This window comes from Corvus hawaiiensis, chromosome 3, assembly GCF_020740725.1.
Source record: "Corvus hawaiiensis isolate bCorHaw1 chromosome 3, bCorHaw1.pri.cur, whole genome shotgun sequence".
Classification (NCBI taxonomy): domain Eukaryota; kingdom Metazoa; phylum Chordata; class Aves; order Passeriformes; family Corvidae; genus Corvus; species Corvus hawaiiensis.
In genome coordinates this window covers 19,069,118-19,095,037 of record NC_063215.1, presented here as the reverse complement: position 1 = coordinate 19,095,037, position 25,920 = coordinate 19,069,118, and the positions used below count along the sequence as shown (strand labels likewise).

Genomic DNA, 25,920 nt, shown 5'->3' with positions numbered 1-25,920 from the left:
TCAGCAATAGTGTGGCCAGTAGGACCAGTCCCCAATGTACTCAGCACTTGTGAGGCCACACCTCAAGTCCTGTGTCCACTTCTGGGCTCCACAACTCAGGAAGAACATTGACATGCTGGAACAAGTCCAGAAAAGGGAATGGTGGAGGGTCTGGAGCACAAGTCCTGTGAGTGGCTGAGGGAGCTGGGGTTATTCAGCCTGCAGAAGAGGAGGCTCAGGAGTGACCTTATGGCTCTCTGCAACTGCCTGAAAGGAGGCTGTAGCCCAGTAACATGCAACAGGACAAGAGGAAATGGCCTCAAGCTGTGCCAGAGTACATTTAGGTTGCACAGTAAGGGGAAATTCTTCACAGAAAGGGTGATGACACATTGGAATGGACTGCCCAGGGAGGTGGTCGGAGTCACCGCACCTGGACGTGTTTAAGGAAGACTTGACACGGCACTTTGTGCCAGGGTCTAGTTGACATGGTAGTGCTAAGTCACAGGCTGGTGACTCAAAGGTCTTTTCCAATCTAACTGATTCTGTGATTCTGTGAATTCTGAGTTATTAAATTCAATCCAACCATTTATCCAGTGGATATCCATTAGGTATTCATCAAATATCCACTTCATAGTATTTGCATCTTTGGTAGAACATGACAAAAGCCAGTTGAAAGTACTCAACTGGAACTTGCTAGGCTCAAAGCATAAAATATTAAGTGAGGATCTATGTTGTGTACTACAGAGGAGACCAGACCTAGGACCTCACAGTCTTCTTGCCATAAGATCTCTAAACTATAGGAAATGGTTGAAGACTTGTGGGTAATTTCATGTGTAAAAAATGCAAGTGAAGATCCGCACTTTGAATTGAGCACTCCGGAAACAAAGTTCAGAGATGGCATATCCTTTGGTTAATCAGTCATAACCCTTCCTCCTCCCCTTGAAAATGGGAAAACTTGTTTTCCGTGTTACTGTTATCAAATTGGTATTGCTGGGAGATAACAATGAACAAGGCATAGATTTTACCATCCCACAAGAATGAAGAATTAATCCCTTTGGCTGAGTGACAGTCTTGGAGATAATTAAGGGAGTTCTATCACCATCAGACAGTATGATAAACAGCTTTTATACACAGTGAAAGAAGGGAACCAATGAGACAGGAAGAGACTTCACAAAACAACTGAGGCCAGCAGCCTCTCACCACCAGTGCAGGATTCTACCAGTTCTACCCAATGCAGGACTATACTGAATAAAATATTAATTGAGCCTGTTGTGGCCTCCTTCCAAGCCTAATAGCCTTTACTGGACCCTTGGTGCAAAACACTCAAAAATTAGAATTCCCAGATACATACTAGAAAGCTTAATTCAAAGAAGGCTGCTGTGGACTATGTTCTTGCCACTCTACCTGAGACTCAAGGGAATACTTCTCTGAGACTAAAGGTCTGTGTGAAGTTTTAGAGTATGGATTTCCCAAAGCAGTCCTATCACTAGCACTGCTTTCAGATACCAAATTACTTTGCATTCAGAGCTGCCCTTTGCTACCAGAGCTGACTGTTACCTCCCTCTTAGCACATTTTTAAAATCAAACTTTAGTTCAGCATGTCTGAAGACAGCAGACTTTATACTGAGGTGCAAGAGCATGTTCTTGCAAGCTCTGAAATCTAAGTGGTGCAATGTTTTATGGATTGGTACTGCACCTCCATGCATTTGGTCCCTGTCCAGTTTAGGATAAAAGGCATAGCTGAATATAAAGGTATTACTTATAGTCCTTGGCTTTATCTCTGTCACTGAAGCCCTACTCAGCCTGCAGCAAAATTATAGCTGCTATTCAACAGTGGCATATTAGGGGAACTGCCTTGCCAACACATGAGCAGTACTGGTTGAGTTTGCACACTCCCACCTGCACTATACTTAGTTCTAGCCAACACTAATCATTTCCAAGACACATCTACTAATGTGCATTTCCTCTCAAAATACTGACTTATGGTGAAAATCAATACAGCAAACTCACAGGATGTATGACTTGGATATACCTGTTTCACAAAGTGGGAGCATTTACCTTTAAAGAATTTGTGACCTATAAAAAATTCACTGCAATTAATGATTAATTAATTACAAAAGTGCAGACATTTGTTCCAATTACAGTTATCCTTATTGTTGTACTAAAGCATTGAGCTTGCTAGTATGGACTTCTTTTTTTATTTATGGAAGCCAAGAACTCATTCACTGCTTAAAGCCAGTTTCTCTTCTGGTGCACTTTCTCTCACATTTTCCGTGCCCCTTGACCTCAGGCATCTGTCACAGCAACACCTCTGCTCATAGCAGGGGAGAAGGTGAAGGGCTTCATCAGAAGAAGATGCCAAAAACACTCCTTGCATGGGCTGGGACAGAGTGATCATCACTCTCAGCTGCGGTACAACCTGACTGCTGTCCTGGAAGATTCTCCAGCCCAAAGAGATCCAAGGACAACGTGCTGCTGATTCTGCTGACTGGTCTGTCTCCCACACTGCAGGAAGTGCTGATGGGAAGTCAATCATACAGGTTTGAAGGGCCAGGTTTTGCCCTGCAATCTTTATCCAGTAACAGCTATTGCATTCTACAGGGCAGAAAGACCTATTCTTTAATAGCTTCACATGATCTTTTCTTCAGATCTTCTGTTTTTCAACAGGCATCATTACATAACAAAAACACAAGTGATTTTTGCAAATGGTAGTTCTGAGAAAAAAAAATAGATACATGGAAAATAATAGTGGTTTTCCAACAGATCTGTGAGAAAGATCTGATGTATAGGTCTCAGAAGCCTTCCCAATAGCCAGTGGCCATAGGATCAAGCACAAAGAACCAAAAATGGAATTATAGGCATCTTTAGGCCACCCTGTAAAATGGAAAAATTTAATACCATAAGAAAAAGAAAGGAGGAGGAGAATATCGGCAAGGGAAGATATGAAAGGAAGTATGTGAAAGAAATAGAGCATATGCAAGGAAAAAAGTCTAACAAAGTCTGCACATTTGTCTTGTGTATTAAATATTTTTTCCATATCTCAGAGCATTAATTAAAGTGTTGAAAAATTAATTTAGTTCTGTAAGCATTCTTGGTCCATTGAATAAACATCATTCTAACTCCTACAAATTTTGGAGGCCCTCTATACTTCATTTACCAAAATTTACAGATGACAATGGGAGTCCTCCCACTGCGTCCAACACTCTTTGGATCTGATATCGATGCTGCAGAAGCTCAGCTTGCTCAGTGTTCCTAATGTGAACTACTGAGCATGTTCTTTTCAAAGTAATCACCATCAATTGATCAGTAAAATGTTTGAACAATGCTGGAATCTGGTGATGAAATTCTGAAAGAATTAAAGTCATTAGCAAAACTGCCTATGACTACCAGAGTTTTACCTAGAGTATCTGTCCAGGTCATTACCTGCTGCATTTCTGATGCCAGAAACAGTTGAAAAGCACCAGAAGCAGAGGTGAGCTTTCCGGGTAGCACAGCTTTGCATGTCTGAGTAAGGGAACCAGTCACTGGAGAACATTTCTACCAACCACTAAGATACGTAGATTTCTCTATTTCTAATGAAATCGTCTGAAATGTTTATATATGAACATGCAAATACCTGTTACTCTGGGATAAAAATGCAAGGATTTCCTCTTCCTGAACCGCTACCCAGCTGCAGTCTTAAAATCACAATCAGCCTCCTGAAACCCTCAAAATGCAAGAAATTGCACAACTGAAGCAAAAACTTATGCGGTATTTACACATGCAGATGACAGCAATATGATTGTCTGAGGCAACTGTTTTGGCCCAATTTTTACAAAGAATTGCTTATAGTGAGCAAAACAACCCTGTGCAGGAAAGTTCTAGTCACCAATAGGCTGCTGTGTTAAATCACCAATGTAAAAAGCTCCATTGATCAGCTATTAGAATTTGGCCACAGGATCCATTATCTTAGGTAACAATTACTTCACTTGGTCTGAACTCTTTCTGCCTGTTGCAGAAATCCTTCTTTCTTTCACATATTCAAAAGGGTCAACTACCATTTATCTTCTGTTTCTCCTCATCACCTCAAACTCCTCTACTGGTCTAAAGAATAAAGGATCAGTCTTCAAATACTGACAATCACGTACAGTTTGCCAGTCTCTTTGGACATGTACAGCAGAGGCCCAACTAATAATCAAAACAGGCCAGCAGGAAATAGGCTATGACACTCAATGCACACCTGTACAGGTGCTGAGATACCTTTCACTTTTGAATCTCTAAATACTCATTGCAAATACTGGATATAAAAAAAATTTTCATCTGTTGCTGCAATTAAAAGAACCGGCCTGCTTAAAGATCAGTCCCCAAAGACTCACAGTTTCAGCCTACCTCCCTTGAGTGCAAACTAGGAACCACGTAAACCACACTTACAATTCTCTCGCTTTCAGACCACAGCTGCTTCCAAGTGAAAGAGAACATTTCAATTCTGAATCAAAGAAGAGCTTTGGTTTTTAAGGATTTGTCTATTTCCCAAATATATTAGCTCGAGTAACCAAATAATGCAAGAGGGTTATCCTTCTCTCTAAAACTGTCTATTATGACAGTCCTGGATTATCACAGCTATTATGATGAAACTAATTCTGCCAGATGTGTACAAATTTGCATATATTTTTATTAGAATGTGACTTGCAGTTTTCTCCTACAAAACTTCCTTAGTTTTCAAAAGTGTTTGCTTTCCTAAAAGACTGACCCAAGTTAAAGCTTAAGTTAATCAGAGATAATTTTTTTCACTTTGCACCTTAATGGATTCCTTGCCACAAAGTTCCACACAGCTGTTACTAGTATCATTACCAGTATCTGCAGCAGTTAGCTAGTCTCCACCTGCTCCATGTTCACAGAAAGGCAGGATCAGCCTTATTCAACAGCCCAAATCTTTTAGTTTCACTTCTTTGCATCACTTTTTTTTTTTTTCATTTGTCACATTTTCTTTTGCAGCTATGGAGTCACAAGAAACAGGACCTCAAAAGGCCACCTAGCTCACCTCTCTGTCCCAAAACAAGATCAAATATGAGATTGTATAAGCTCATTACTAGAAGTTTTTTTCTGCTTTATAAATAAAACCTTTTTTTTTCCTGCCACTTATCTACAAAACTGAATAACCATAGAGTCTTTCCTAGGGGACAAGAAACAGTGTCACTCATTCCAAGAATGAATAACAACCATAGCTTGTAACTACAGAGCCTGACATATTGCTACACTTTCATTTCAAAAATATTTTTAGACAAATCATATATTCAGGAATTTTATAATTAACTAACACTTCTGCTGAATTTTCAGCTTGCCACAGAGATCCATACCTATATATTACAAAAATCAGAGATGATTATGGCTGGAATTGTCTGGAATGATGAAAGTACAACGAGTCTTCAGTACACGGACCACTGTACATCAAAAATATGTCCCAGAATAGCTTATCTTCAGCAACCCCCTGCACAGGATCACTTACCTGCATTTGAGGCAAACGGGAATTCTGCTTCACCTACAATTATAACAGTGTTAACCTACACTTCACCTACAATTATAACCTCACCAACAGCTGGTAAGGGGCTGCACCTTCTCTTGAACACACTGTTGTAAAGCACAACTGATGATGGAGAGTTCAGCAGGATGGCATCAGTATACAAGACAAGTATAAAATATCTATAACTGTATACAAACCAATCTTTGGAGGCTTTGGCTATGCAGTTACTGATATGGACGACACAAAGAGTAAGTACGTTGTTTCTCTTAAAACACTGTCCCATAATTGTTTCACTCTCAAATCCATGGTGAGAGACACGGTTTAAGTTCCATTTCCCACAAGTTAGCCAAGTCGACACCATGTTCCTCACCCACAGCTGACCTTGACTCACAGTGAAACAGCAGTCTCGTCTCTACAGGATTTCTAACATGCATACATTATTCTTGCTAGAAGTCTGAACTGTGCAACTGAACACCTTGTGCTAAGTGCTGTAAAGACACAGAAGAAAAAGACAGTCCCTGCAGAAAAAGCACATCTGCTTTGTCAGTCATAAAGCCTTAAAATACAGCTTCAAGTGATTCTACATCTCGCTATCCCCTATGACTCCATCTTTATCTCCACTTGACATTGTTGAGAACAATCTTATTTTTATTACGAGTGCAAAACAGATGTCATGGCATGTGTGACATGAAAAAATATGTAAACCTTAAAGGTGAGTGACAATTCTATAAACTGCTAAATCGTGTCAAACCACAGAGTATTTTGAGCTTAGAAATGTGCCTGAAGGCCTGCTGAAAAAGTAGAGCTTTTAGTGAAAGAAGCTCAATCTCTTTAAAAGGACCTCCCAAATTTTGATTTTTAATTTAAACTATAAATTATAAAGGGTTTATATTTAATTAAAATTTGTAACTCTAGTCTGTGTTCACACCTGACATTCTGCCAGGCCTGCAGTCCTTTCCAGGTTATTCAAGTTATTCTTGCAGCCGCAGTTGGATGCTTTAAAAACAGCCAGTAAAATCACTGGAGAGATTATATTTACGCTAGTGCTACAAAGAGAAAAGTTTGATCCTTAATGTCCTAACTGTGTCAAAGGTAGTCCAAGGCTGCCTTTCTAAAAGGAAATGAACCTACCTGTGCCCTATGCACAGAAAAGGAAATGGAATCTTGGTTTTTTCCATTTTATTTTTGTATCAAGGCAGCTCAGAGTCATCTCTGACCCACGAATCCAAGAATGCATAGGGTCAACACTAACTAGCATAAAAACAAGCAGGAAACATAGCAGCATGATGTTGAGTTGTGGAAACACAAAAATTACTAGCTTTCATTATTCCCCAATGTCAACACTCATGCTAAAGCCAATGTATTCCTTAATACAAAATAGAGATTTATTAAGCAACCAAACAATCTGAAATGTCCTACTTCCATCTTGTTCTAAGCTGTGTTTAATGAAGTGCATGACTACCTGTTTTGTCCCACTTCTCTTGACATTACATATTTTTTTCAAACTTTGATTTATGTGAACTTATAAAGGGAGGACCTATTTGGGCAACCACAGTATCTCCCCATTGGTGTTGAACTGATTCCTACTGCATCTTCTAACTTGCAACAGAAATGCGTTTCTGTGATTAAAAAGAGAATTTCCTTTCCCAAATGGTTTTCCAGAACAGAGAAAGTAGGTAGAGGAATTTTTAAGATATTTTTCATATACAATGGCCTTCACCTTGCATTTTCCTCCCACCCTTCTGACCTGGGCAGATGTTGTGGACTCCCTCTCACTACCTGATCCAACAGACGAGTCAGCTCTTGGCTCTAGGGATATTTCTATTCCCACTAACATGTGGAGTTGCCATAAATAAAATAATAAAATTACCTGTACATGGCAATATCAGGTGAACTCATTTTATATATATATATATACACATATGTATCTCCAGCAGTGTACTCTATCATCACATTTAAATACAGTTAGACAACCTGACTTTAAATACACCTTTTTTCTCACAGTCTCTCATGTGCCTCCACAATATTGGCATGCTATTATGTAGACTGACCTTTGGACATTATTATGGCAATATCCTGATTTCAATGCCTTTGAGAAGAAGATTGGACTGGACCTTCAGATATCCTTTCCAATACGATTTTTCTACAAACAGATAAATTATACACAATATGGTCTCTAGGGCAAAATGAGCTCTTGAATGAGCATTAACTACAAGGACTAGCACAAATATAATTTTAGTTATCAAATAAAGCATTGTTACCTCTACACTTCTTTAATTCTTAGATCAGCATACACAGTTTTAACATTTCATTAAGGCATATCAGGTACAAATGTTTCATGTCACTTGATCATAACATGCTACCTCGGGCACTTAATAATCAATCCACTCTCAAAAAAGCCTACTTGCAAAACACACAACAGGAGGGAAACATGAATTATGCTTACTTAACCAACTAGATTGCTTATCTTGGTAAGTATCAGCCTCATAAAATTTCATGTTACTGACTCTCATCAGTTTTTTTCAAAAAAACCCAAAAAAATGAAAACCAACTGAGGATCATCTCAACCACCTTGCACTTTCTACAGCTATTCCAGCACAAAGTCAGTGATTAATGCTCAGGTATATTTGCACACCCTGCACCCGTATCGACCATTTTGATGGAGACATACTTTTACTGGCTTATTGGCAAATAAGGAGATGACAGAAAGGAAAGAAAACTCACCAAATGGAATGAGAAAGGAACCTCATCCCTCCACCCAGCTCACCAGACAAAGGCTAGTAAAGACTCATCTAACACCTTTACTCCTGTTTGATATTTTTCAGATTACTTCTCAGGTGGTACCATGAAAAACTGAAATCCCTTCAAGCAGTAGCACCTGTCAGAGATTTGAAAATAACACCATACTATTTACCACCATCAAGGAGACCCTGCTCTTATTTTCCCTCCTCACTTTCTTTTCTTTGTTGGCCCAAAGAAGTAGGTTTTTAAAAAAAGTCTCTAAAATTAGTGAGTAGCCTGGCTTACAAATGCTAGTGTTAACACTTGCAGATCTGCTCTCAAGCCACACTGTCAATTTGCAAAGTATCTTTTGTATTAAAAGAGATGCAATGACTAAGTAATACTAACATCCTCCTGGAAACTATGCCAAGGCACATGGAAAATAAGGAGGTGATTGGAGACAGCCAACAGTGCTTTACTGAAGGCAAATCATAACTGACAAATTTGTCAGGCCTTCTGTGATGGGGTTACAGTGTAGGTGGATGAAGGAAGAATGACTGATGTAATCTACCTGGACTTGTGCAAAGCCTGTGACACTGTCCTGCACGATATCCATATCTCTAAACTGGAAAGACATGGACTTGATAGATGGACCACTCAGTGATAAGGAACTGGCTGAATGGTCACACTTAAGATGTTGCAGTCAACAGCTCAATATCCAAGTGGAGACTGGTGACAAGTAATGTTCCTCAGGAGTTGGTACTGGCATCGACAAACATCTTTGTTGGTGACACGGACAGTGGGATTGAGTGCATGCTCAGCAAGTTTGCCAACACCACTAAGCCATGTGGTATGGTCAACATGCTGGAGGGAAGGAATGCCACCCAGAGGGACCTGGACGGGCTGGAGGTGGGCCCATGAAGTTCAAGAAGACCAAGTGCAAGGTCCTGCACCTGGGTTGGGGCAATCTCAAGCACAAATACAGACTGGGCAGAGAATGGATCGAGAGCAGCACTGAGGTGAAAAACTTGGGCTTGCTGCTGGATGAAAAGCTGTACTGAGCCGGCAATGTGCGCTTCCAGCCTAAAAGCCAACCGCATCTTGGGCTGCATCAAAAGCAGCATGCCCAGCAGATCAAGGGAGATGATTCTACCCCTCTACATCACTCTTGGGAGACTCCAGCCTGGAGCACTGCATCCAGCTCTGGGGTCCCCAACATCAGAAAGACATGGAGCGATTGGCACAAGACCAGATGAGGGCCATGAAGACAACTTGAAGACAACATAGGAGGGCTGGAGAACTTCTCCTATGAAGACAGGCTGAGAGAGTTTGGGTTGTTCTGCCTTAAAGCCCCCTCTAGTACGTGAAGAGAGCCTACATGAGAGCTGGAGAGGGACTTATTAAAAGGGATAGGACAAGGGGGAATGGCTTCAACCTGAAAGAGAGTACATTTAGATTTGATATGATGAAAAAATTCTTCACTGTGAGGGTGGCGAGGCAATGCAACAGGTTGTCCAGAGAAGCTGTAGATGCCACATCCCTGGAAGTGTTCAAGGTCAGGTTGGATGGGGTTGGTTTTGAGCAACCTGGTCTAGTGGAAGGTGTCCCCGCCTATGGCAGAGAGGTTGGAGCTAGATGGTCTTTAAGGTCCCTTCCAACCCCAAGCCATTCCATGATTCTCTTAAGGTCTAAAAAAGCGCAAAAAGGGAAAAAGGATCAGGATAATGGTGTACTGCAAAGCAGTTTACAGCTAATTTATATGCAAAGCTAACTGTAATTCAGATAAGCGTATCACAAGATAGAAGAAGTTGCACAATGTTACACAAGCAATGAGGTGTATCAAAATCTATTTTCTGTATCTCTGCCATGCAATGACAAACTAGGAATCTCTACTACCATAAATGATCCTCAAGCAACTACAGCTATTTTGTTGAAAACAATTTTTTAACCACACAGGCCAAAATGTAGATGTCTAATGTTCAAAGAACCCCTTCCTCTTGCGTCTTCTAACCAGAGACAGGAGATTTTCAAGTAGCACCTCCTGAGTGCTTGGAAAAACAACTCCCTTAGGCAAAATTTAGGGATGCACAGATCTCAGTGCCAGTGGACTAAGCAAACTTGCACGAGACAGTGCTACATAAATCCTTCAAATTTCAGCTGCAAAAATTTTTTTGTCATATGAGGCTAATGTATTAATTATCACTAATTTGAAATGAAATCTTTGGCAAACCATGCAGTAGTAAAGCCATACGAATCAAACTGGATTCTCTGATTTAAAGAATATAATTTAAAAATTAACAATAGTTTACTTTGTAATATAAATTAAGGAAGTACTAAGAGACATTTCTAATAGAAAATCAAACTACTTCATTTGAAAGGAGAAATATTGTGATTTTTTTCCATTATTGTCCTACTTACAGTTTTTCACAACAAGAACTCAAAAGGTTTCCTGGTTTTAGTGAATATGCAGTTTATTTTGTCGCAAAACTTCACATGCTTAAGCCCTAATTCTGCAAACATTTAAGTTATGAGCAACAGACTGACAGACCTATGAAATACGAACACCCAGGCCAGGATGTCATACAAGAATGAGGATTTTATTTTGCTATGTTCTGTCAATAAACATGTTTTCTAAAGCATGAGACTCCTCCCAATGTTTCCAGCATCATTAATATTTCATATATTAATTAATATATTAATTATTTAATATATAATGTAGCTAGTTCTCAAGATTTGCAGCAATGCATTCAAACTTACCTACTGTCCTGTACGATGAATATAAAAGTTTATGTACTTACAGCGAATTGTATGTTTTTCATTTGCATTCAGGTTTTTTTTTAATTCTGTGAGTAAAATCTCTGTGCATAGTTCAAGGCACAGAAAACAGTTTTAAGGAAGATGAAGAAAAACAGGCTGATTATATTTAAAAGACTATTTTATAGTCAGGATCTTATCACAAATTATTATGAATGTATCAATTACACATTTCTTAGTAAAGAGAAAGGTCGATTAATACTGATATCCTATGCCTTTCAATTTGATATTGTTTTGATCATTAGTGTTTCAGGCTACCTGCAAACAGGGGCAGCAACATGCCTCCAGAGAGGACAGAAAAATACTTCTTGGCTTATGTCACGGGTGTGATACCTCCTGGGGAATGTTGTTTTTAAGTTTACCACAGCCAAGGTACTGGTTGTTCAAGGGACAATTTAGAGCAATGAATGCCAAACTCGAATTTAGTATTCAGAACTTTGGGCAAAACAATAAAGCAATCAAGATCTCCATTTATAAAGCATGGGTTAATAATTACATCTTAAATGGAATTGCTTTGAAAGCCATACTGGAAAAGTAAGCTAACAGCTGAAAAACCTAGAAATTAACACAGAATGCTTTCTTCCCTTCGAAAAATTCTCAGTTACTTCAGTGAAACAGAATTAGGCCACTGGCTCTGTAAATGTAGCCATGCAAATGTATTGTCTCTCTGTACTAATATATATGTCTGGCAAATTCTTTTTGCTGTTACCATGGTTCTAATATTCTGATGTTTCAGCATAAAAATAACAGTTAAGTGTATGACTGAACACTGAGACATTTTTTAGACACTTAGGGGTTACAATTAACAGTGAGGTCAAAATTTCTTTTCTAAAAACATTAAGCTATGATCTGAAATCTGTAATTCTCATATATGACAATTTAGAATGTTTATTAACAAAAAAACTGTCAAGAAAGCTACTGATTTTGCTTTCTCAGTTTCTAGCCCCAAATTTTTGTTTCCTATTCATCCATTGGCTGGTAAAAATGAGCAACAGGTGGAATGTCCTGACTTTCTTGCATTCTTACATCAAAATACTACAGATGTGTAAGAAAAAACCTCATTTCTCCTACAGCAAATACTTTTAAAGCCCAGTTTACAGCAGAAATATTTCCCAGTAAGCAGCTGTGCCACTCAGCAACTCTTGGGAATACAGGTCATCTAGAACTCAAGTTATCTGAATCATAAAGCCATAGATTATCTCAGGTTGGAAGGAACTCATAAGGATGGAGTCCAAATCCCTACTCCTCGCAGGACTACCCAAGAATAAATCATAAGCTTAAGAGTGTTGTCCAGATGTTCCCTGAACTCCATACAGGGAGTCATGAAGCTCCATACAAACAAAAGACTCCATTAGACAGGAGGATTTTGGAATTAAGGAAAGTTTACGCAATTTGCAGACAATCTGGAGGGAAATGCCTGGCACTGTGGGACCCCAGAACTCTGCTTGAGGAATTTTAAGGAGTTTAAACTCAGCTTCCCCCAATTCCTGTCTTCTTTGTGGGGTTTTTTTTGAGAGCCCCTGGCTCTTCCTTCATTTCCCCATATTAATACTTCCATGTTTTCATGCTCAAGTCTATAGTACCATTACAAACATGTGGAACAAATCAGCAGAGTTCTTAAGTCTTTTCATATTTTAGTACCTGTTTTCCCTGCATGTTCAGAGTTTCAACTGTATCAGATTTTTCAAGAAATACATAAAATTGAGGAAAAGTAGAAGGTGAAGGCAGAAAACAAAACTTGCTATGAAGTAGGAGCACTCCAAAACTGATTTAAACACATTCATGATATTTAGCCCTTGGTACAACCATGGTGCAAATCTAGCATCTTCAATAGCAAAAGCAATGCTTTTAGATACAGGACACTGCAATTCCAATTCTAAATTGTGTCCCAAGTTTGTATCAAGTGTTCAGTTGAAATGCTGCAAAATCAAAAGCATTTATACACTAAGAAACTAGCCACATGCCGGCTCTGGGAACCTGCTAACCCTGACCGTTTAGCAGTGATTAGCAATTTGGTGTTGACAAATCTTACATATTATAAAAAGGTGTAGTTTTATGTATACATATATATATACAGCTGTATATTACTATAAAGGTGTAATTGTGACTCTTGTAACATATACAAAAGCAAACAAATTAGTTAGCAAGGTATCCCATTCACACTTCTCTTAACTTCCAAGTATATAAACACAAGTGAGACATTTGAGTAGTTACAACAAGTGGCTCACTAATTTCTATTTAATTATGAAATCTATGTAGAGCTCATATTGTTAGGAGTCTTCTGCAATATTGCAATGCAAAGATGGTTTCCTACACCACAATATTTATAAAGATAACTACTTCATTAACTGTAATTCTCAAAAAGCTGCTCTAAAACCAAAAATGAAGATGCTTTCACTAAGAGTAGAAATACTTATGGTTCTGAATACAGAAGACCAGTTATAGGAGTCAATCTGAATACAATTCCTGGAAGCCTCAAAAGCATACTCTGGTATGTGTTATTGGCAGTACTGCTTTGAATCTGCCTGTTCTGCTCTTTGAGTAAGCTGTACTTATAATTGCTTAAAAAACTGAATTTCAAGTTAACCACATTTTACTGAATTTGGCAAGAAGCATGGGTATAGAAAAAGGATGTTCCATATCAGTTTTTCTAACAGAACAAATCCATCACAGTTTCTGCAAAATAAAATTTATTAACTATATCAAACAACATATAAAGTGACAAAAAGTGCAGGGTGCATGAGTCATTAACATATGTGCAATCTTGTCATAGGCCCTTGTTTTCCACTGGAGTTGACTGGAATTAATACTGTGGCAATTTGTGCTGGCTCTTGGGCAGGTAGGAGGTAAAGGAAGAAGGTATAGGAGATGAGACCTGCTCTGCAGAGCTGTCTATGACAGTGACTGCTGCAGTGAAATGACTGGGTGCTTTATCCCATACTGCTTTGCAGTGCCTGCATTTGCTAAATCAGGATGCTCAGTCTTCAAGGTAAACTATTCACATGTGCCTTTGCACCAGCATGTTTTGTCACAAAGGGCCAAACAGACCTATGGAAAATATCTACCCTTCTCTTTCTTTTCTTTCTTCTAATCATCATTTGCTTCTTCTCAGGCAAGATCACTGACAAGCAACAAAACAAAAAAGGCATTATTAGATTGGACAGGTCATAGATAAAAATCCCCATCCTTTTCCCACTTTTTTTTTTTTTCCTCATAACATATGGAATGATCAGCCTTGTAGTGGGCAGTTCAGAAAGTCTGTCAATGATGGCTACTTCAAATTTAGCACCTTCTGAAGAGCTTGCATACAGAGTGTGAACTACCACAGATATCAGTTGCAGAAACACGGCAATAAGTCACTGAAGGGGCAGCGATCTGTTCAGAAACCCTTGTGCAGAGACCCCTAAGAAGGTTCTTCAGAGCAGCTGGAATTCACCCACATTACTAGCCTTTCCACTATGAGCAGTTCTCCAGAGTTGATAAAGGTGAGGCAGTAGCACACTGTAAAAGGAGAAGTAAAAGAGGCCTTCCTCACTCTCAACATTTAAAGAATTCTTGCTGAAAAAATGCTGACAGTGTCCTGAAGATAAAAGGGGATGAAAATCCATGAATGAAAATGGATAGCTGCTATTGTTTAATTCAGTGAGCAGCTTCTCTGAACCAACATCAAAATGGCTCTGCTTCCCTGAATAAAAAAAGTTGTTTTGAATTTGATTTACTCTCAGAAAGCAAGGGACTGTGTGTATGAAGGTTCTACTACAAGTACATATTTAATTCACAGAAAACACGGTTTTACCGAGCAATTACAAGACTACTTTTAACAGTCTTGTTTCCCATCTGGTTTAATGGCATACTAAGGTGTCAGTTTCATTGCCATTGTTTTTGCCCCTGCATGCAAAGAACTGATATTTAGTCACAGAAATGCTACATGCCCACATATATTTATCTATATTTAGCACATGTTTATGAATACTGGGTGTGATGTATTTTATCTTTTGTTTTTTTTACTTAAAATTGACAGTGCATATAGGAGTGCTAAAATAAAGCACTCCTATATTTGAAAGGCATTTTCTTTGTTTCCTGTCCCCTTGTAATCAGACACTACTCTAAGAGAACGATGAAAGAACTGAAGAGAAAGAGCAAGTTCTTAGAGCTGAGTCTGGAAAAAAACAAACAAAACAAACTAGCAGAAGTAGCATATAAAAATAAACTTACCTGAGCTTTTTTGCTTTTCCAGCTGGTCTGTGGGTTCATTAAGTACTCCTGACTTCCATCCACATACATCTCCTGACTCCTCTGTGTAATCCTTCTTAACAAGCTCATTGTCCATATCCATTTATCAGGTTCTTTTCCTTCTCCTTTTTGAGGTCATATGTCCAATGGTCATGGAATTCTAATTTTCCTTAGCATCCAAACTCTGTATGTTGGCTAACAGAACCTCAGTTTTTGCACTAGCAGTTTCCTTTTAATTGAATGTTTGATTCTTTTTCCCTGCTGTGACATTGTTACTCATTCCTCTCATCACAACCTCTCCATCTTACATGTGCAGTGTCCAAAAACCACCTTAGTTCTTGTGAGAATGCTGCAGCCTGGCCTGCACCCACTATCCCTGACGACTGAAGTATGCTATTGTCCTGGAACATAGAGGTCCAGTAACTCCACACACAGTAAAGTCCTTAAGTTCAAGTAGATCCAAACATGCAGAGTATTTTAAAAGGTTGAGAAAAACATTTATTCATCACTGGAAGTGATAAGATCTGGAGTTTGATGAAAACTGAAGTTTGAGACTGGGTACAGGTTGATCAAAGCCAAAGGATCTTAGGATTGTGCAATTCTTGAGCTTAGTAAATCTGTTTGTCTCAGTAAATACATATCAACTGTGCAGGCATCTTACCACTGCTGGAACAGACATCTTTTTCTATGTGTGAGGATATTTTAACTCGACCTGTGTTAACTCTGGGTGTTTCCTAGCAAGACCCGGAATGGACTTTGTGCTTGCACATGCTGAAAAAACACAAGCATTACTTTTTAGTGTCAACTCCAAGCCCAAGGAATCCATTTTTCTGCATTTTTAATTCAAACTATGCTGCACAACCAAGACATTGCAGAAATATAATTCAGAATTCAAAACAATTTGTGTTAGACAAACCAAGAGCATTATAGAGATACAAAGAAATTAAAAAGCCCTGTAGTCAACCGTATCATTTTCTATGACATAACAGTATTATTTCTTCCTAAATATGCACATACCCCCCCAAAAAAATCCTGAGTATGCATAGGACATGACAGTCACGATGTATGCAAAGTTGTTATAAACATAGTTTCATATTTAAACATGGCCTTTTCCTCTTCAGACAACAGAGGAATTGCTAGTATCTCTGAAAATGTTACTAAACAAATCACCAGTGCTGAAAAGTAGCTTACAGCATATATCAAATGTATATTTGATTTAACAATCCTGGCGTAGGAGGTATGAAATAAAAGATGAGCCACTGATTTACAGTATCACAAGAGGCCTGGGAAACCCCTTTCAATAGTATTCCTTATGTGAGAGAATGCCCTGCTGCAGCACTGAAGGAATGTCAGAACATCTACTCCCTACAGTTTATCCTCATAACAAACCTTGGAGATCTTATCTTTCTGCATTTTGACTATTTTATTTGAACTGAGGATCTGCTCAGAAAGTGACAAAGATGGACTAGGTTAAATGCTGTAACATGGTACTTATTCACACCACATTAGGCAGAGGAACACTAAAATTAGGCATAAAATTTTATTCCCTTGGTAATATCCTCCAGTATTGGCTAGAGACAGGAGGAAAAAAGGGGATTTCCCTTGGAAAAATAAAGCAAGCTGTTGATATGAAATATAAATACTGCAGTATTACATTTGCAATAGTATCACTATTTCTACTGGGGGGGAAGGGACATGAGGGAGACAACATCACCAGAGAGCCTGGAAAAAATTAACCATTCAGTGAGCAGTCTAAAGGCTTTTTTGAATGGCAACTATACTCTCCTTTACATTCTGTCTGTAAACAATCTTATTAATAACAAAACCATGAGAAAGTGAGATGTTTTCTTTTGATTTTACTGGAGCTGCATGAGAAATACGTTTGGCCTGTCATTCTACAAAATGATATTACAAGCCTGTTCCAAAGCTCACTGCTCTCTTTCCTTTGGGGTCAGAAGCAGGATCATGCAAAGTAGGAACAAAACAACAGCCTTTTTAAAACCCCTCATGAAAATATTTTTTTTTTAATTGCTGCTTTGCCCTAATTCTCTTCACTACTACACCAAGCAAGGGACAGCACTTGCCAGATTCAGACTGAACCAGACGAAGCCATACCAAGTGAACATGTATTTGTTGTATACCATGCCCTTTTTAATCAACCTCCTGATAAAAAATGCCATGAAGACATAAGGTATGAGAAATGAAGACCTTTAATACTTCACAAAATAACAGATGCCAGTGCTGGTTTGGTTGGGAATCTGTGACCTCACAGATGTTTATGAGTTTGCCTGGTGCATAACTATAATCAATTTGGTTATGACAGACCGTCAAGAAAGGTAAAATTTATCCTGAAGGAAACTTGGTTTCTGAAACCAACTGCTCAAATGCATTAGGCAGGTGGGAGTTTCAGCAAACCAAAGGGTCTAGTGGCAGACACAACATTGATTTCTTATTGTTTACAACCTACCAGACAGTTCTATACTGACCTGATTTGATGGATCTCTCTGGGGAACCCTGCAGCCCTGGATATTTCCACAACCAAGTTGGCCAGTTCCTTACTTGGTGACTGTGTTCCACATCCGCAGCTTCAGTGCAAACATGCTGAACTAGTATATATACACTGAAAATCTGATCCGAGATCAGATTTTAAAATCTGATCTAATAATAATGTTTACTGTTTTCATGACTAGAAGTATGATCCCTTTTAAGGGATCAAAAATCCTATTGTGATTTTTGTCTGTCTCTCTCCACATTCTACTTCCTCTCCCCACACAAGACGTTTCCCCTTCATTTCAGTTTCATTACATTTTGCTGCTTTTTCCTCTATGGCTAAAACAGGCAGAGTGGTTCTAATCAAAGCAAAACACTGTGAAGGATTCTAAAGAGATAATCTTTGTCAACAAGCTATAAACAGTTTGAGTTGTTCTCCTTGAGACTTTTAAATCTAAGATATGTGGAGAAGATGATGCTATTTGGTCTGCACCATTTTTACTCCATAGAAAAAATCTGGCTGCACTACTGTTTAGAACACCATTGACAATCTTATCAGCATTTCTTATCACTACTATTTCGAGAAAGAAAAGGTCAGTAAGTAATCCACAGCCATAAAGTTTTCTGGTACTATACTATCAGGAACTTCACATCTTTACTGAAAGTTGAATGATGCAAACATTTATCAAGCTCAGACAAAGTGATACCAAACTCAGTATTTCCATGAGGATGTTCAGTGTTGTATATCTATTTAATACCGAAGTACTTTTCCACCACTGACTCTCTCAACAAAACAATGACTGTTCTCAAAGTTGATCAAGAAATGATTCTAACACAGATAACTTTGTTTTATAAACGTGCTTGTGCGATGCACTTAGAAAGAAATACCTGTGCACATTTCCCATGGACATGCTAATGGATGGGAATTATATTTTCATTCTTTTAGAGTCCATATAAAAGCCTGACCAGTGCAGAACAGTTTTCAAAACAGTACCTTTTCTTCCATTCACATAGCAAAGTTTCTATGCCTTGCTAATAGTCTGCCGCATATGTGTAGCATGTATGTGTATATAATCAAAATATTCCTTTGCATATCTTACTCATCTCCTCAACACAAAAACTAAAAAAAAATAGAAAAGAACAGGAAAAACAGAAACCCTCAGATATAGTCCTTAACAAATCTGAAGAAATCATATATGCCTGATTATACTGAAGTAGCTCCTCTTCTTTCTTAATTGTCTTTGTCTCCAAACACACAGTTGCTCAATTTTATAATATGTAACATCCAAGACTGTAGAGTAAAACAACAAAGTCATACTATGAACCAAGAACTACTACAATAAAACTGATGCCCTTTTTGAAAATGTGGGCATATAACTGGATATTTGAATCTAAAACAAAGAAACCGCTGCAAATGTTTAGCATTTAACTATTGCCCTTGTTGGTGAAAATAAGGTGGGGGGGGGGAAGAGGAAAAACATTCACTCTCCAGAAAGTTCAAGCTGTAAAATACATACAAAATTGAATCTACTGTAAGATTAGTTTAAAATATACCTAATTCTACATTTATTCCTTGTAATCATTTACTCTTCTCTTTGTTTCACTTGATAAATCAATGTAGTTTTTAGAAAAATATAGTTACTTAGAAAGATCCTGGGTTTTTACATAGTCTTGCATCACTCTGTATTTCTAATGTTCAAAGTGTTATGTTGCCATCTCAATTGTTTTTAAATGTGTCATATTGCAAACAAGTATAAATATATATAGTCATCAGACTACACTACAGCAACCAAGTTTAACCTTATCATTCCAAACTTGATCAACCTTAATAAATCATATGGGGTACCTGATAACTGCCTAGCAAGGGTTAATAGTTTCTTCCAATATTTGGGGGGTTTTTTTTGTTGTTTGCAGAGTGGCATGACAAAGACTTTTATTTGTTTGGCAATTTTTGAAGAAAAACTATCACACAGAACTGAAATGGCAATTAAAAAAAAAAAAGGGAGAGAAAGGTAAAAACTAAACATCATTTGGAACTGTAGCTGTTGTTCTCCCCAACAATATAATTAAAGGTAACAAAAACGCCACACCACTCAAATTAAAGCAAATAATCTATTAAACTGTTCTACAGTAGTCACAAGAACTATGTAAAGACAATTACCAGATAATATTTTTTACTTAACCCCAACCTTAAATGCAGTTTCAAAATTAGGTCAGTTAAAATGAAAATCACCATTTTAAAGGAGATTAAGAATCATTAGAATTGAATAAAAATATTCCTAAATGACTACACAAAAAAATAGCAAAGGTAACTAAATGTTCAAGTACCCCATATTTTATACACAGCATCAGAATTATATAAGAAATGCCTATCAATGGATGCTGTGTTCGAGAAGTGGGATTCCAGTCTGACTCAGTATTATTATCTGACAAAAAAAAAAATCTAATGCACAGATAGCTTGTTTATTTTTTTCTTTTGTTTTCTTTTCTCAAAAAAGAAGCCTTTATAAGGACACATATATAATGGAGATATATAGACCTGAAGGAATCACAAGCAATTTGTCAATCTGTAACTCAGGCTTTAGCATTACTGGCGAGTTTGTGTTAAATAAGCATTTTTTTCCTTTCAACCAAGAAAATTCATACCACACCAACCAAAACTAATCACAGCAGGGGTCTCATTGAAACAGTAGTTGCTAATTTTACAGGTCTGCCCACATTGTTCTAGAAAATAGGAAGCAGAAATCTGACATTTCCAGCAGTCGTTATTAAAACAACAATCACTGAGAGCTCGATCCTGTTCTCACTGGAAGCAATGTCAAACTCCCCGTTGACTTCAGGGAGAGCAGGATCGGGCCCCGAGCTGCTCAGCCTCCTCCAGCTCTATGCGCAGAAGTATGTGTTGTGGAGCTGGGGTGGGAGAAGTACAAGCTATTCCTTTGTTAACTGCCCAAAGAGTTGAACTTTCCATCACTTTGTCAACAACAGCAAAGTGCCCTGCAAGCAACAACGGTGATAAAAGGTCATATTTACCTTGAGGGAACAGGAAAAGGAAAGCCGCAGAATTGGAAAACAAAGTAGTCCAAAGGAATTATCTATGCATGCAGTCCAAACGTGCACCTTCAAGTAGGCCACAGTCTGTCAAGCAGTCGTCTCGGCACCAGCCACCCTGCCTTCCATCTTACGAGATTCACCCAGAAAACTGACAAACCTGCTCCACGACAACAAAATTCTCCTAATGCTTTTGAACGCCCACCATTTGTTCTCCATTCATCCAATCAACTTTCCACTGCACATCTTCTCCTGCGACTGAGGCTCAGAGGCAGGATCCCTTCTCATCTGTATGCTAATTATTTTGCCACATGGACAAAAGTAATAATGCTTTCAGACAGGAAACCAACGGGCCTGAAGTCGAAGGCAGAAATTAATAAGTTTCCACCACTGAAGGCTGAGAAGGTGGGCATGCGTGCAGCTCTGTGGCTGATGGATCAGCTGTAACCTCCATTTAAGAGCAGCAGAGAGGCGACGGGCGGGAGGAAGCCTAGGCAGCATAGCATGCATCAAGCCCGAGTTCCCCTAGAGACCACATTACTGCAGCAGAACAGCATCTGTAGCAGATTGCTGACTTACCCCGCCTGAGCCCGCATCCTTTAAGCAGCGCGGCGCGCATCCATCCCGCCGGCCCCGCGGCGCGGTGCAGTGCCCGGCGCGGCCGCGCAGGCCCGGCCCCCGCGGCGCGGCGGGAGGCGGGCAGGGCTGGGGCCGCGCACCCCGGCCGGGCTCCCCGGCGGCGGGGGGCGCCGCGCCGGCGCTGTGTTCCACCCAATGGAGGGGAACGCCGAAACGCCGCAGCCGCCCGGGAGGGGAGACCGCTAAAAATACTCCCCTGCCGCTGTGCTGGCGTAAAATGGTGTCTCCGATAGAGAACATACCCCCCCCCCCCCAAAAAAAACCAAAAAAAGTCCCAACAATTAGGCTTCTAAATGTATCTTTTAAAGAAAATAATGATTGAAAACCATCGTTTTTCTGCTGGGGTACCTCACCAGAGTCCCTAGAGTTAATTTAGCTGAAGCTTTGTTTATATTACCTGTTCACACCATCTTCTCCCCTTTGAAACAAAAGAAATTAACTATTTACAGAAGAAAAGATTAGCAGCCTTACACCATTACCGACTTGCACGGCTCAACTTTATGTAATCAAGGCCCCAAACAGAATCCAGGGCTCGTACGCATAAAGGGGCCAGCTTTGCATGTACAAACCCTCAACAGCGTTTCCCCAGCAATTTGACGTGGACTCTGTGGGTCTCGCTGCCTGCGCTTAGCCAGGGACCGCGTTACTAAACGTGTCACAAAGACAATGACTGGGAAGAGGCACCTCACCGCCTTCCACGGCTGTGCAGAGGCTTTTCTCCGGCGCTCGCCCGCTCGTGGGCAGCGTCCCTAAAGGGCTCGCCCCCGGGCTGCCGGATGTCCCTACGACGGGAGCGGCTTGACAGCGGGGAGTCGCTTCGTTTAAACCCGTCCCCGAAATGTCATTTCGGTAGCAGCGTGACAGGCTGTGATCTTTACGCGGAGGCGGAGGCTCCCCCCTGCCTTGGCACGACTCCGCACGCCCCCGCGGACTCAGCCCTGTCGTGTCCCGGCCCCCGCCCCGGGCACCGCCGCGCCTCCTGCCGGGTCCCGCCCGCCCTGCGCGTCCATCCCCGCAGGCAGGCTGTTCCGCACGGGAAGGACCCTGGCTAGCGCACGCACACAGCCTACACGCCCTCCCTACACACAAGCGCGCCTGCCGATCTCGTTGCCCTCCTCGCTGCCATTGTGCTGCTGCAGCCCCCTCCTCCCCGTACCCCGCCCTCCCTTCTTCCCTCCCTCCCTGCCGCGGCTCGCCCTGCTCCGCGGTGCTCCGTACGGGCAGCCCCGCGGCTGGCAGGGCATTGCGGGCAGCCCCTGCTGGCCGCGACAGAAGCGGGGGAGACTGACCCAAAAGTCACGAGGAACACCCTCCTCAAGCCCTGGGAGGTAATCCCTCTCGAGCCCGCTCTGCCTGACGTGTGAACACCAGACATGTCGGTTACTGTATGGGGTTGCCATTCCCTCCCCACCCAGCCTTGCCAGGCACCACACTGCGGTCTGAAGGGAAAGCGAGTCTCCGCGTACCAGCCCGTCGCATCCCCAGCCGTCAGAGCAGCTCCGCGGCCGCACTCCGATGGCAGGAGAGGGGCTTAGTGGGGGGGGGGAGGTTTTTGATAGGGATTCAGAGGAGAGCCAGCCTGCTGGGGCAGGGACTAACAATAGCAGAGCCCTCACGACATCCACGCTTTTGGTGGAAAACGCAGTGTTTCCCTCTGAAAGCAAAGGAAAAAAAAAAAAAAAAAAAAAAAGACTTACGTGTCTCTTCCCCCGCCCCCCCATCTCCACCTCGCTCGTGGTTTGAGGTTTTTGTTTGGGTTTTTTTTCCTTAATTCTTCTCTGTCATCTCTGATTACATCTCCCTGCACTCGGAGGGCTCCCCCGAGACCGAGGCGCGGAACCCTCGGGAGCGGCCGGGCCGCAGGTGCGGGCGGGGAGCGCGGAGGGCACCGCGCAGGGTGGGGGGAGCCGGTCTGCGGGGAGAAAAGCCTCCTCGTAGCAGGGAGGGAGAGCTACCATGTTTGTGTCGTAGCAAGGGCATGTCAGTTTGGGTTTTTTCCACACAAATCAACGTAGCCTGAGAAGCACACATGCACACCTGGCAATGAAAGGGCTCCCTTGTAAGTGAATAGGGTATCTACACCTCTACAGATGAATCTCAGCATTTCTAACGTCAGGTTTACATGCAGAACCTTTGGATAATGGTATTTGCGTTTGAAAAATCAAGGCTTGTCTTCTCCCTCTGCTCGAGCTAGCTTCCTTATGTTAGATCCTAGCTACCCTTAATAGGATAGTGAAGGCGACTATGTGGTACATATATCATGGCAGGTGTTGTCAAACTTTTTGAAGGCGATTTATGTGGGGAAAAAACCCTCATCATCTTGTCCAGCCTTTGGGGTGACACAAAGAAAAGGCCCAGTGCTCCTCCCACTGAAGACAAAAACAATATTTGCTCTAATGAGGACAAAATGTATATAAATGTTGTATTGGTCAGTGTTAAGGGGGGTGGGGGAGGCCACTGCATAAATTAGAAGCATTCACAAAAAAAAACCAGTCTGGAAAGAAATTTGGGAGACTGGTAATTCATTGGCCTAATTATCCTCCATAAGATATTAGGGTATGGGTTTAATGCTGTGGGTTGGATTCTCCCTCCCCCAGCCTGTGTCTCGTCAGTGCGCATTATCCATGGGGAAAAGGAGATGCAGGTCATGTTTAAGCAGCGTTAATGAGAGCACAGTATTTTTCCTGCAGGTTAAGTTGGCCAGGTTAGCAAACTTCAGGTAGAGTACGCTTGAAAACCTTCCATTTCTTTTACTTTCTGGCTAGTAGCAGTTTCTAGTGAGTCTTGAAACGTTAGACAAACACAGAAAGCAGAATTCAAGCATCAGAAGAACCCACTACTGTCAATAAGGGAGTACAATTTCAGCTTGACAGGAGTATTACAAGAATATACCCGCTAACGAGCAGCCTTAATTGGCTTGCATATTGTGGCTGTCACTGTTAAAACCTGTTCCTATGCAATCCTATTTTATACATCCTTTAAACGTATAGTTCTCTAAAGCAGTTAAGGAGACAATGCTTTACTCACTGGGCTTTTGATTTTGGGTGAAAAAGAAATGAGAAGAAAGGGAAATTTTAAAAAAATAGGAAACCCTATTGAGAATATAATATCAGTTAGTGAGAAACTACGTGAAAGTCATAGTAGAAAAAAGCAACAGACTTTTTTGGGTTAAGTGCACTTTCTCAGTTTTGAACGTAAATTGTTATTTATCCATATATTACAATGGCTGCAGATGTTTCACTGACATTTACTATGCTCAAATCCTTTAAAATGCAGTATGTTCTTTAACAGATCCCACCTTTTTTTTCAGCAAAACACTTTCTCTTAAAAGTATTTTGAATTTAGTGATTTGTGGGAGTTCGTTGCTTGTCCTGGCAAATCCTTCACACACTAGAGTTTAATATGTGGCTTCAGTTTTTCCAGTACAGGGTCATGCTCATAAAGAATACAAATGAAAGAAGATGGTAAAAAAAAAAAGTTACTGCGCATGTGCAATTGGCTGTTATTAAATGACAACAATGTATCTTCTAGAGAATAAAAGTAAAAATACCAAATGGGGCAGAGCCCCCGTGCTACGTAAAGTGATTTACTTTAAAGAAGTTGTTCCTAGTCTGATTTAAAACTGTCTAACTTACGAACTTGAATATAAAATAGTGTTGCAGCTGAAGACTGCAAAAGTCATTTATATGTATAATGAGACCTTAAAAAGATCTTCCAGATCAATTTTAAATCAATAAAATGCTTCCTATTGCCAAACTCCGGAAAATGGGCATGTGCAGTGCAGATGCAGGAAAGACCCTGGGCACAATAGTGTTGGTGAGGGCAAACATAGTTTTTGAGGTGACAAGCTGGAGCATGCTGGGGGGTTTTGCACAAAAAAAAAAAAAAAAAAAAAAAAAGAGAAAAGAAAAACCCCAAACAGATAAATGAAAACATTTAGCTCAACAAAGCACTCTCTACTAGGACGCGAAAGTCTGGCTAAGTATGACAACACCTGTAATGTCCCTCACCTCCTGAGAGTTAAATTGCACTGCTGCAAGGAAGTGCTGTTTAAACTCCACTGCCCCATGGATCGATCCCAGAAAACAGAATGCAGGCGAAGACAGCTCTCGGAAGAGAGGAAGAATTTAAATAAATTTAAATTAAGAGACTTGCACTTTACCACAGCCATCTTCCCGCCACCTAATTAGAAGGCATGAAGCCTCTCCTGCCTTTACCTCCGGGAGCAGTCGCTGGGCACGGGGCCGGTGAGTGCGGACAGCTCCCGGGGAGCCGGACAGCTCCCGGGGAGCCGGACAGCTCCCGGTGCGGACAGCTCCCGGGGAGCCGGACAGCTCCCGGTGCTGAAGGAACCGCATAGACGCGCCGAGGGGGGCGGCGAGGGCTGGGGCTGAATAGCGCTGTCTGCAGAACAATGGCAGCCAACTCCAAATCCTGCTATAATCACATTAATGAGATTAATCAGTGAATTAGCAGCAGTCAAATGTCAGGGT

General features: G+C 40.7%; 1 protein-coding gene across 1 annotated transcript in view; it reads right to left on the bottom strand.

The window, feature by feature from the left end:
• Positions 1 to 21,311, bottom strand: part of MYT1L (myelin transcription factor 1 like) — a 309,348-nt gene extending 288,037 nt beyond the window's left edge. Inside the window, exon 1 of the mRNA XM_048296661.1 lies at positions 20,771 to 21,311. The gene's annotated coding sequence lies outside the window, so the exon portion shown is untranslated. The remainder of the gene's footprint in view (positions 1 to 20,770) is intronic.
• Positions 21,312 to 25,920: the final 4,609 nt, after the last annotated feature.